The 9504-nt window shown below is 44.4% G+C and overlaps 1 pseudogene; it reads left to right on the top strand.

The window, feature by feature from the left end:
- The first annotated feature begins 3867 nt into the window (after window positions 1-3867).
- LOC148022469 (uncharacterized) lies at window positions 3868-8301 on the top strand (annotated as a pseudogene).
- The last annotated feature ends 1203 nt before the right edge of the window (window positions 8302-9504 follow it).

Below are 9504 nucleotides of genomic sequence, written 5' to 3'. Positions count from 1 at the left end.
AAGTGCGAAGCAAGAGAAACAATACAGCTTAAGAAGGACGTGCAAGACCAAGAGCAGTGGCTGACTGATAGTGCTGGCTCAAAGGCAAGGTGAGAGTCCGGAGGATATAAGAAAGAGGGCCGAGGAGTGGGCCGCTCACAATGAAAGGCGGGTGAAGACTCTCGCCCAATGCCTAGGATAGCTGGAGAAAGATAAACTGATGGCGGAAAATAGGGTAGGTGTCATCTCCATGAGCTTCAATGCTCCACAACATGCTTCATGACCACCCTGCTGGACGTAGCAGCGCCAAAAGACAACCAGATCGTGGAAACAGCTTGCAAGAAACTAGGCATGGCACGCAGAGCACTAAAAGCAGGACTATAGCTGCTAGCTCGAATGTCAAGAGCCATCCCAAGCCTGGAAGAACAACGTAATTCACTACTAGAGGCATGGCTATCTTCCCAGGAGATAGACTCATTGGGCTTCACAACAGAGGCAGTGCAGCAAGAGCAACGGCAAGAGGGGGATGAGACCAACTTCAATTTTGAAATGGGGCCTCCAGAGGAGGAGTTGGTCCATCCACCCCCTTCGCCACCACCAAAAGACCACCCGCCCACTGACCCATCTGCCATAGAGAGAGCAGCTGCTCAAGAAGAAAGGAAAAGGAAGCTTATTGAAGAGGTCAGAGCTAGACACAGAGCTTGGCCAGTGATAGCGGCCGCAGTGCCGATTTTGCCCACCCTAGAAGAGCGCCCTGGCACTTCCAAGCAGACATCACCGCCTGGGAGCAGCAGGATCTGAATAGACAATTCTATGAATTTACTTTCAGCTTCTCCACGAGCTTAAGAAGAGTTTTACCCATTAAAGTGGTGGACGAAGTCATAGGTGTCGCTGGAAGGCTAAGAGATAGGTGGTTGCTAGAAAGAGAGCAACATTAAACTACATGAAGCAATGTAGACAGCGAATACTGGCAGAACAAGGTATTCAAACCGCCAAGATCTATGCCAAGATTCCAAAGGTAGCCTCTATGGAGGAGAAGGCTATGTTTGATGAATATGGAAACTTGGATGACCTTTTGCAATGCACTCCCCTCTGAGCGTAATGATCCCACTCACATGCCATACCCTCGGAGGATTGGAGTCGATTTTGACCCAAGTGCCCATGGAAGGTATGATTTTCCAATCATCTACAACCCTAATTGTACAAATTGAGAGGATGCTCTTACCTTCACCCCTAGTGATCTATGTAATGCCATTGTACACTTCCTAGACACATTCTCCTCTTGCCCTAACCCATCATTTATCACCACTTGTAATTACCTTCGCCTACTTAGAATTCTCCTTAGGATAGATCCCACTCCACAAAAGTGCAACTTACCCCCTCTCTTCTTCGATCCTAACATGATTGATAGCTGTGCCATGGCCCGTCTCATGATGTGAGCCACGCTCCTACCCTCATTTTTCCTAGCCCTTTTAGAGGATATGAGCGACAGCTAATTTTCGACTTGTAATCATCCCTTCCTCTCCACCACCACACTCCAAATCCGCCTCGATCTACGTAGGTATCTGCAAAGCTGACCCTTCCTTAATAGATTCCGCAAACCCCAACCTCCTTCCCAACATGATCAGAGTGAGCAAGAGTACCCATATCCTCCTCTGTAACTTCTTCCCTTGTTAACAACTATAAAAATAAAAATTTTTAAAAAAAGAGAAGAAAAGAAAAGAAAAGAAAAGCAAAGAATGTACAAAAAGAGAAAAGCTAAGAAAGAAAGGCAAAGCAGAAAGCATGAAAACACAAGCACTCACTTGTAGAAGCACTCAATCACCACATAAGCACTATCACTGCACCTAGGGGTTCTCAAGTTAGGCGTGCCCAGTGACTTTGATTGGTCGGCTCTGCTCCTAACCCCCTAGCCCCTTTTGTTCCCCCACTTCACCCTTAGGGCACATCAAGGGCATGACATACCTAGGGAGGTAACACTCGCCTATGGTTAGACCTATCGCCCTAAGCTACTTGCACCACACCTCCCTCGGCACAAATGGGGTCCTCAAGTGTGGGACATCACCCAGGCTTGCCTGCAGTTAGACCCACCTCCCCATTCCACTAGCACGAGCACAATACACTAACACGGTAAGGTAGACACTCCCCTTAGGTAGAGCACACCACCTTCTCCTATCATGCATCACAGAAAGCAATAAACCACCAACTTCAAAGGCCTCGTCAACCACTCACTATCCATTTAACTTCTCCGACAACCATCCTTCCTCAGCTTCCACGAGCACCTCAATCTCCACGTGGCCCTCCCCTTTACATCATCATTTGTCCAACTGCCTACCACTCTGCAACAACACAGAAGTGCCATGGGACTGGCACCTGTCTAGGAGGGGGGTAATGTTAACCCCAAGTCAAGATGGTGGAAAATGAAGGAAAAAGTGAAAAAATCATGGAAGAAGAGAAAAGACATGCAGGCGACCTCTAAAAGCTAAGTCGAGACCAAAGGCGCAATTTTAAATGAAAGACGCCTCAAAAAACTTGGAAAACTCTTCTAAAAGAGCACCAAGCTCCCTCCTATGCCAATTGTAAAATATTAGATGGGCATAGAATAGAGGCATAAGGATAGAAGAGGGAAATGGAAAAGGACCTTGCCACAATGACCGGTCATGTAAAAAAGGGGATGGGTGCCCATGGGATTTTAGGGTTTGTATATAAAGTTCAAAAAGTGAATGGAAACTCATTCTTTTGGTGTGTGGCAAAAGGAGTCTTCATCTTCTTCTCTCCTTCTTGCTTGTGTGTGCTCTTGAGAGAGGGAGTATGAGAGTGTGAGGGAGTGAGTGTGTGGGAGTGAGGGATCAAGAGGGTGAAGCTCTTCACCATCTCCTCTTCTCTTCTTCTCTTCTCTTCTCTTCTCTTCTCTTCTCTTCTCTTCTCTTCTCTTCTCTTCTCTTCTCTTGCCCGCACGGCTATGGAGGATGGAGCTTGGAGATGGAGGAGGCTTGAGGATGCTTGACCTAGCATCGAGAATCGTGGAGCTACCGAGGTGTGCAAGAGAGGAGGCTACTCACATTGGCATCAAGGTAAGATCACTACACTTGTACGATCGACGACGCGTCGGCTAGGTGAGAGATAGCCATTAGAGCTCGCTTGAAGCAATAAGCGGTCCGTGGGTCTTGGCAGTTGAGCGAAAGCTCCCACAATAGTCTGTCTATATATAGCGCCCTAGGTCCCCTCTATATATTCATATCATGTGTGCTCAGTTGACACACTTTTGGGGTTCCACTTCTGGTGTCTCATATCTCTCTTCTCTCCTCTCTTCCTTTCATCGCTCGTCTTCCTCGCAGTTTCCAACATGGTATTAGAGTGCCCCTCAATCTTCATGCCCTCCAACCCCCTTCGCAGCCTCAAGCACGATGTTTTCATTCCCCATGTCATTGCCATCGGCCCGTACCATAGCGACCTCGGCCCCCACCATAGCTCCTTCTCTAACAATCAGGAGACAGAGCGCTACAAGGCTGTCGCTGCTAAGGATATGGAGAAGCACAAGGTCATGGCCTGCAGCTTTGTGGCCAAGTCCTATAAGGTGCTGTTGATGTCTCACTCCCCTCCATTGTGACCTCAAATTGACTCCCCCTGGCCTCTGTGGAGGGTTTAGAATGAGAACGGGCATATCAGGCTAAATCACTCGAGATCAGCCCTGGGACTTCTTCTCATGTTGTTTTAACCCATGCAAATGCTGTGGTAACCCCTGAAGCTGTGTATGATGCTATACATGCACAGGGGATTGCAGAAGACATCAAAGGCACATAGGAAGATCAGTTGCTTGGTTTTGAAGAGAGCTCCTCCTCCGTTGTGTAGCCTGGAGACAGTAGGGATTGAGAAGAGGAGGTGGCTATGTGTAGTGAGGGCATAGAGCATACCTCTGCCCTTCAAGAGTTTCTTGCACTGGACTCGGGATCTGCGGTCACAATATCTGAGAATGATGATTTAGATAGCCCTCCATGGGGACGACGGGTCATGAGAGGTCATTCAAGTCCATATTCTCTCTAGCTTGGTTACACAAAAAATTGATTCGATGGAAGGTTTACATTGGCGGTCATGCAAAGATTCTCTGGTTAGTTGCTGTAGCTACAACAGTGTTAGGGCTTCTCATGTTGGGGTGAGGGTGGCAGTGTCTGCAAGCTCAAAACCGCATTCTAGAGCACGAGCTTCATGTGAAAGACAAGAAGATATCTCAGCTTGAAAGATGTCCTATCAAGGAAATGGAGAATTCCTGTGATAAGAAAGATTCTGACTTTGGACTAGATGTTTAAAAGGAGTTAGCATGCCCCTTATTATGGTAGAGTCGATTATCTGAAGTTCTTGCACAGTTAATACTATGGTGTAGAGCTTACTTTTTGGAGTGATTTATATTGTCAGACGGACGACAAGCTCACCTACATGCTAGCCCTGGATGCCTCTTTTGTGGTGGAGATCTTAAAATCCTCTGCTCAGGAGAATGGTTGCACCATCCCGTCTGGTTATGCTCGTATTACAACCTTTAGTTCCCTTGCCCTTTGTGAAAATCCATCCTCCAGGACTTTGTCCTATTGGAAAATCAAATCCCTATGTTCTTGCTTCTGGAGGTCATTAGAATAAGCATGACAAAGGACAACAATGGGCAGGACTCAAGTGCAGAAGCACTCAAAGTATTGGGAAAACTGGTCACCAAAGTAGCCTGTGAGGTTCTTCCATTTTATTTCAGCTTTGAGGAAAGCTTCCACGTTGTCATCAACAACATACACAGTCGGAAGCACTTGCTGGATTGCCTATATGGCATCGCCACTCAAGGCTCCCAAACTCAAAATCTTGTGGAGAAGCCAAGCCACTTCCCATCTGCAGTTGATCTTCACAATTGTGGTATGAAATTCCAACCTGTAGCACCAGGTTACATGAACTCAATCAGTTTCGATGCTAAGAAGGCCATTCTGTATTTGCCCAAAATAAGAGTGGGAGATTATATAGAGAGGTTGTTTAGAAACCTGGTAGCTTACGAGAGCCACTTAGCAGATAAGCTTCCTCTCTCTCTCTCTCTCTCTCTCTCTCTCTCTCTCTCTCTACATTTCAACATCAACATTACTTTTGGATGTTGATATTGACATGCTTCATGATGATCATCCTCGTTTGTTATTCCATTGATACTTCTTAGTTCTTCCTCTTCTTCATCAGCCTTTCTTCACCATTCCTCTTCTACTTTTCTCTTCTCTTCCTTCTTTTTCTCTTTTTCTTCCTTTTCCTTTCTTTTTCTCTCCTCTGCCTCTTGTTTTGATGCTATCTTAGCCTTCCCAAATTCCTCCTTTTCCTTTTCTTCTTCCTGTTTTTTCTTCTTCTCCCTCTCCTTGGCCTCCCTAAGGGACTCTCTCTTGGCCTTCTCTAAGTCCTCTTTCTCTTTCTTGCGGCCCTCGTCATCCTTTTTCTTCCTTTGAGTTGTCTTCTTTATGAGCTTCTTGGTCCCTTCTTGCTTTCCTATTTGATGGAATCTAAAACGAGACGGCACTGGCTCATGCACTAGTCAGACCTCTATCATGCGCTCAACAACCCCATGGCCTCGCGGCCAGGAGTGTGGATGACACATACATCATCTTCCTAAACATCTTGCATTTGTATTATATTTTGTAGTCCAACTCTAACCCAATTAACACTCCTCAGAGGGAGTCCCAACACATTGCCAAATAGCACGAAGCAGAAACATGGGAGGTCCTCCAACGGCTGAATGCCGCTACCTCACTGCGACTCTCCTACACCTTCGGGATTGGCCCCTCGATGCGTTGCTAAACATATATAACATAAGAACACAACCTTCTCTCTTTTATGATTCGCGTATTTCCAGGAGATATACCATGCTTCCTCACTTTACTTTCCCTTAGACCCAACGCCTAGCCTACAGCTTGGACAACCTTACTCACTCAGCGTTGGTCATATTCCTCTAAAAAGCAATTGCTATGCATCCAGGAGGTATTATCTGATGCTTTTTAAATTTCATGCTTCATGCAAATTGTGAATGTCCATGTGCTCAAACAATTAAGAAAATCAGCATTGGTGCACATGTGGAAAACATTTCTTTCAATGATTTCAACTATTATTCGTATGCTGCGTTGCATGAACCTAGCACCGAGAAACCCTCGTGCTACTAGGTTCTTAATATTTAAATATCGTCCAATCTATATGCATAAAAACTAGCAAGATTTTCATCATTTCTTTCAACATTTACACACTTTTCATATACTCCACCCCCTCACCCGTTTAGGTTGTGCATTGTTGATCGGTTTAGGGTTCATTTCCATAGTTTTGTTGTATGAAAAGCAATAAAAACTCACTAGAACATAAAGATAGGAGATGAACTGAGGCTAAACCTCATACTTCAAACCCCCCATACATCCACAAACATGAATCTTATTTTTCCTTAATTTTCGGCACTCAAAATCCATTTTTTTCCTATTTTCCTTATTTTTTCTATTTTTCTTGTATTTTTTAATTACTAAAAATTAAAAACAGGTTATGGGCTGTGGCGCTTAGGTTCATTCGCAGCAAAAAGACAAGTTTAGTTGGTGTGTCTTATGATATTTTTCATTGATATCCCAAAAACACCCAATTTTCCCATATTTTGCATATTTATGGGTTTTTCACTACTAATTTCATCCACAACACTTATGATTCTCTAATTTTCTGAGCATAAACAGTTGAAAGACATTGAAAACAACATTATAATGTATAATCATCTCATGGGAACAAGAATTCATAAAGCAAATTGCATAAAAACACCATTTTCCTTTGTGAAAATGAGATTTCCATTCTTTGCGGGTTGCATGTTCTTAGTTGCCATATCTCAGGACTAATTTCCAGCCACCATTAGTGCTCATGACAGTCCACATTCAACAATCTTCAATCTTCTTACACCATGGAGCAATCCGGTCTTCATTGGATAAGCATCCATCATCCATTCTTCTTCTTCCTCTTCACCACATGAATCTGCGTTTAGGGGAGAGAGAGGGAGGAGAGAGAAAGACTGAAATCAGAGATCTTCATAGAGACCACCATTTGATGGGCGAGAGGCAGCAATAGAGTCAGCATCCAGGAGGGAAGTAAGGGCAATGATCAGTGATGGGGGTTGTTTGCAGCAGCCATGCTCCATTGATCAACAATGGGGCGCATTTTTCGGCGCCATGTTTCCTCATGTGTTCTTCATCTCTCTCTCTCCACGATTCTTCATTTGCATGTCATTTGGTTGGGGGGTTAAAATTCCCCCAAAGGGCACCCCCCCTTTGGTCCATGTTGTGGCCACCCTTTCAAATCTTGACCAATTCTTGGCCATTTCCCCGTCCGGACTCGGAAATAAGCTCTGAAAAATCCTGGGCGTCTGGCTTGCATCCCACATTGATCGATAACTCGTGTCAACCCGCATGACTGTCTGAAAAATTATGAAAAATCAACAAGTATCGCTCGGGTGCCTTTAAAGCACTTTGCCGCTTAAAATCGTCCTAGATCGAGCTGCTGCCTTTGATGTTGAATATTTTTCCCTTGATATTCATAATTTTTAGCTATTTTTAAGCACTTCTCGGCACCAAAATTCCGCTCTCATTGGCGACTACGGGATAGGGCGACTCAGCCCGTCGAATCCACGAACATATCTGCACATAACAACAAAAGAAAGCATCAAACTAATACAAAATAAATATATAATAAAACTCAGCACAATGCTCACCCTACCCCCTTACAAACCAAGGCATGACATCCACAAGGAGTAGGCCTAGCATAATCTGATAAAAGGTCCGACGCTAGTCACTAACCAATCGCTCCAACACAGCCAAACTAAAAAGAACTGTCAAAGAGGTTGCCCTAAGTGGTGGTCTGAACTACCTACCTAACTAAGGACAACACAACTAGGAGCCCCTGCTAGGCGAGGGCTCCTATAGACTGATCAAGAAGTATTTTCTTTCAGTACATTTCTTGAGTACTTTATTTGAGTGACATACTCGAGTATGAAAAAAGGAGGGAGCTGAGCGTAGTGACCCAAGGAGAACAGGGCATCAGCCTCAGGTCCTGTCTCGGCACCCAAGAACCTACCAAGCCATCGCAAGGTGACACTTAATCCTTTTCTAATGCTCACTTTTATTTTCGCTCCAACCTTCCTTCATTAATTTCTTTTTTCCAGTAAGAAGCCACCCCTAGGAAGACAAGGTATCGGCCCAAGGACCTGTCTCGGTACCTAGGAACCTACCAAGCCTTCCCAAGGCAATGATCAACTGCTTATACATTTTTCATTCTTTTCTTTTCTTTGATAGGGGTTAGAAGCCCTTTTTACAGACCTTTGTATATATTTTTATTATCTGGTTAGATATTCAGGGTTTTTTCCCTTTATTCTCATTTATCCCTTTTTCAGTAGGCTTCTCTAACTACCTCACAACTAACAAGAGCGCCTAGAACGGCTGCCTAGCAGGCTAGCAGAACAGGGTCACTAGAACTCCCTTCTAAAACAAGTCTTTCGATGCCTGACAATGTCTTTACAGGAGGCAACAACTACTCCGACCTCCCTCAAACATACTAAACCAAAACCTCTGGACTTCATGCCTTGGACGCCGATCCCCAACAAGAAATAGAAGAACCCCTTACAAGTACACAAACACATATAGCATAAAAACCACATTACTCATAAAGGAAAGATATCACCTGGATAGGGCCATGAGAAGCTTCCATGCAACAAAAGGCTCCATCCAAGCTTGCCTTCAAACCTATCTAGCACAGAACTCAAACAAGAAACCATTAACTACACCTGCACTAAACAGTCGACTGGCCCTCTTGGCCTAATGAAATGAATCACTTCACTTCAAAACTGAATCGGCCCTCTTGGCCTAATGAAATAAAACAAAGTAGCACCTACACATCCTTCCTCGGAATAGCACAGATATACAATCATAAGCTCCTTTCCAAGGAGGAAAAACAGGCTCATAGCCCTAAACTAAATGCATAAGGTTATGACCCATCCATCTTGCATAGATAGCAAGAGGCGTACGCATAATATGATGTCTAATCAACCTATGGGTCCCAGATAATAACGGTAGATTGGTCTCGGCTACTCTTTGCATCACCCATATCAACCATCGTCTGCCATATATTGCATGTTCTGATAACATCCCCCACAAGCGACCGGGTCCTGTTTCATCATTGATCACAATATTCAAACTAGGACCACAATTAAAGAAGAGGTCTTCTTCATAAGAAAGATTTGCTAATGAATCCACAAATTGATTCCAATAACATGGAATCAACTGAAAAGACACTCTCTCAAACTCCTCTAGTAGGGTCATCGCAGTCCGATGATACATACAGAGAATGGGATTCCGCACTGTGTATGTCCCATCTAGCTGATTCAGGATCAACTCGGAATCCCCTTTTACTAACAATCGACAAATACCACCTTGCTTGGCAATACACAGTCCCATAATCAAGGCTTTATACTCTACCATATTGTTAGTGAATCCTACCCCGAGATAC

Source organism: Lygodium microphyllum, chromosome 16 (assembly GCF_053477565.2).
Source record: "Lygodium microphyllum isolate KBCC chromosome 16, Lygodium_microphyllum_v1.1.10, whole genome shotgun sequence".
NCBI lineage: Eukaryota > Viridiplantae > Streptophyta > Polypodiopsida > Schizaeales > Lygodiaceae > Lygodium > Lygodium microphyllum.
Note: the sequence above shows the minus strand (reverse complement) of the source record. Positions and strands in the feature narration are given on the sequence as shown.